Raw genomic sequence first — 4,089 nt, forward strand, 5'->3', positions numbered from 1 at the left:
ATCCTACAGTATTTTTACAGTCTTTATTTTACAGTTAAAATAAATGTTTATCAAATAAAGTTTAATGTTACATCTAATCATGGATCCCCTTTTAAAGCAAAAGTAGCCTAATGATTATGGTGCTCCTTTCTGTTGTGGTCTGATTAATATAGACTTAGCTTCAGTTAACACTGGAGTGATTAGGTACAACAAGCATTTATTGTTTTTCTTTATTTTAATCTCTTAAAATGATTTAAGAACTGATGAACTGATTCAGTCAGCTTGTGGTTTTTCTTTCAGTGGTTTTGCTTCATAAGGTTAATAGTGAATATATAATTGGAAATTAAATCTATAAAATACCTATATTTTTCAGTTTTGTTATTTATTTTTGTTATTTTACGTAGGTAGGAGCTAAAGTTTAGTGATGGTGTTGTGTTATAACACAACAGGTTGGAAATGTGCTGCTAAAATGTTTTATTAATTTATCTTTTAAACATTTAAGATAATTTTGTCATTTTAAAATGGGGTTCTGCATTATAGTTATGAACAATATTTAATTTCATTAACTGTAGATAGGTTTAAAAGTTAAAGAGATAAAAGTCCAACAGGACTGACGAGGTAATGCCTGGTCTAAATTCAGCCTGAGCTTAAAGTGGATTGCTGGCATCTTAACATATCTCCAGTATTAAAAAAAAATCATATTTCATCTCCATCTTCTACTGTTTACTTCTAGTCAGGTCTTGGAGGCAACAGGTCCAGGAGTTAAACCCAGACCAACGTCTCCCCTGCAGCACCCTTCATCTCATGGGGGTGGCTCCAAAGTGTTGAAGAACCACAACACTGTCAGTGTGTTCCTGGTCTGCCCTGGGACTTCTTCCCTGTGGGACGTGCCTGAAACCCTCTAAAGGAAGGCATCCAGGAAGAATCCTAATCAGATGACCCACCTCAGCTGACTCCTTTTGATGCAGAGGAGCGGCAGCTCTACTCTGAGCTCCCCCCAGATGATGGCACTCCTCACCCTGTTGAAGACAGGAATTTCATTACAGCCGCTTTTATCCTGGATCTGCTTCTTTTGTGATCCAAACCCCACAACCACAGGTGAGAGTTGGAACATAGACAACTGACTGGTTGACTAAAACCAAACGAAACGAGGCCCAAGTTCGTCGCTCTGTCTCCTGCTTCACTCTGCCATCACTTGTGAACAAGATGGCCAGATACTTGAACTCCTCCACCTGAGGCAAAGACCCCCTCCCCTGACAGTCAAGAACCACGACCCCAAAACTAGAGGAGCTGAAGCCAGCAGAACCACATCACCCACATAAAGCAGAGGCAAGACCCTGAGGTTCCCAAACCAAACCAGACACCCTCCCATCCCTCCTGTTTTATAAACTTTTACACCACCATCASTTTACATTACACAGGTTTTGTGAAAACTATTCTCCAATTTCCACCAGACGTGGCTCCAGGCTGAACTAAAATTACTACAGCTAGTTATTGTTTACACTTGTAAACAACAGAATTTCATGTAAATAACAGCGTTAATAGAAACWATCAGCAGTGTGAAGATGAGTAAGAAGTGATCCACTTTGATCTTGGGTTTGTTTGAACTAGCTTTAAATCTAGACAAAACAGCTATTTCTCCAAACRTAGGTCATTCAGTCAGTTATCTGCAGCAGGTAAGATATTTATTGTTCACAACTTTTCCAAAGGACCCCGCTTTAAAATCCCTGGTATATTTCTTTAATTTGTGTGCACACATTCGAGTGGCAGTTTTATTGTTAGTAAAAAATGCAAAGTGACAATTTCTGGATAATCTGATCATTTTCTMATCCTGATCTTCTGTGTTATATTATGATTGATGATTATTGATGTGATTCAGTCTGTTCTTGTTTTCCCAGGAGCCCAAGAACATGGTCATCATGTGCAACTAAAGACATCTTGATCACACGGGTAATTGTTTTTTTTTGTTTGTTTGTTTTTTATTGATAGTTTTAGTCTGTTTGGCAGGCTCGTATATATTTGTGTAGACATTTCTATTACCGTCAGGAGAAACGAGGGCTGATTTCAGTTTAGTAAAGGTTTGTTTCATCTTGCRTCAGCAGACGTCACGTGTGCCCGGCCGGAGGAGACAAATGATTTGTTGCTTTGCCCTCCACACGTTGCTTGTGCAACAGTTCAATTCTTTTATTGTCCCACAATGCCAGGTTTTTGTGCTTTTGTAAGCTGTTTAAATTGGGGACAAAGAGATTAGAGAAGCTTTTATCATTTATCAGCCATTATCAGAAACTAGGGCAAGAAAACCGGAACTATCAAGATTAAAACAGTGTTTTATGTTGTCAAGACCAGCCTAGCATGATTTATGATTCAATATGTGTCTTTTTAAACTACTACATATTGTGATTTATTATTTTTTTAGGGATGCAACATTTGATCTTATACCTGAATTTTAGATATTGTACGATACTATTCTGATACCAAAGCTGTGTTTGTTTTAATATCAATATTAATATTATTAATGTCATCATAATTTTTTATTAATTATTTAGTATTATTGTTGTCATTGTTGATTTTATATAAATCAAAATACAAGCATAAACAGTAATAGCTAACTGTGATTTCGGCCAATACCAATTTTTAAAATAGCTGACACTGTCAGATGTCGTGCACAATACACCTTCAATTCCAATCTTATTTTATTGACAAACRTTGAACAATACCCTTGAAATAATACAAACCTGTTTTAACAGGACATTAGTTTAAGCTCACAGCAGAGCAAAAGAGGACAGTGGCTGATTTTCAGACCTTTGTGGAGGTAGAGAAGCCGACATATTCCACCAATCTTATCTAAGTACCGGCCGATCTCTGATCTCCCAAAATGAAGGAAATCTGTGCCGATAAATCAGCTGGCCAATRTATCGGTGCACCCCTAATAAATATGTGAACAATGTAACCAAACAGAATGTGTAGTTTCTCGTTCAAAAATCGTCTGATGGTTTTGACTCAAACTGCAAGATAAACACACATAAATACACCTTATTAATAAAGTCCAAACAGGCTAAATATCACAGATTTYTTTACTCACTCCATTCTCCATCACTGCCAAATTAATTAAACTTGAGCATCTTTTTCTTCTTCCTGCTGCAGAATATTTGGTGCTTGACAAAAAAACTTTGAAAGGAGGTAGATGGTTTGTTCTGCTCACATGAAAGGAGTGAGATTGAGTAAGAATTAGGTTGTTTTCGCCATGAGTCTGCCCATGTTTACTGTTGCAGCTCACTCCACTCACGCTGCAGCAACAACAGGTTTCAAAATGRCAATCATTTTTGGGGGAAAATATTGGATAATCATTATCATAACTCTGGTWTTACTTGGCCTATCAGCTCAGTTGTAAAACTGATGTATAGTTCCAGGGCTCTACTTTTAAACACAGAGTTATGTTGTGATGAAAAGTTTGGTTAGCCACAGAGCTGCTCACCTGCTAGCTGGCTGCAAACTGTGGAATGATTTCCTGAACAGAAGRGTGTCTTAATCAGATGCWTATCTGATATTTATCAAAYGGYCATGTCTCATTTAATTAGTTATTTACCTCATTAAGGTTAGAGGTACGGATCAGTCCAGATATTTATAATATCAGTACCAGTGTCATGCAGTTTAAGGTTTGGAACTTGAACAGAAGTCCAGTTGCCTTTTTGCTTTTATTAATTTTATTTATATTTTATTTTTTTTATTTGCCACGTCCTGAATGACAGTCTGCATCGATAAACGACACCAACGTTTGTGTCAAATCTTATCGACACTAGCATGATGGTTATGTAAGTGAGATGTCTTTTAATGCGTCACTCCCGTTGAAGAGATTCTACACTGGAGTGTAGATTCAGTTCAAACACTAGACAAAACAATCACAGCAGACAATAATGTAGCTGGTTCTGGTTGCACAACAATTTCAGAATAGATCTACACACKTGTGTAGCATCCATATTTCCTCCTGTAAATACAGTACAGAGTGAGACATCACATCTTCTGTGGCTTGTTGTTGGATTGTGGATTGTTCATACCCCAGTCTGATGGAGGTCCACTTTAAATTATGATGTGAATGACCACACAAATACA

The 4,089-nt window shown here is 37.3% G+C and overlaps 1 protein-coding gene across 2 annotated transcripts in view; it reads left to right on the forward strand.

Moving 5' to 3' along the window:
* The window catches only part of LOC106530177 (F-box-like/WD repeat-containing protein TBL1XR1), a gene marked incomplete in the record, with an annotated part of 34,949 nt that overhangs the window by 2,260 nt on the left and 28,600 nt on the right, over positions 1-4,089 (forward strand). For both annotated transcript variants that reach the window (XM_014025760.1, XM_014025761.1), the window contains 1 exon segment: positions 1,878-1,929.

This window comes from Austrofundulus limnaeus, unplaced genomic scaffold (genome assembly GCF_001266775.1).
Source record: "Austrofundulus limnaeus strain Quisiro unplaced genomic scaffold, Austrofundulus_limnaeus-1.0 Scaffold497, whole genome shotgun sequence".
NCBI classification, from domain to species: Eukaryota; Metazoa; Chordata; class Actinopteri; order Cyprinodontiformes; family Rivulidae; genus Austrofundulus; species Austrofundulus limnaeus.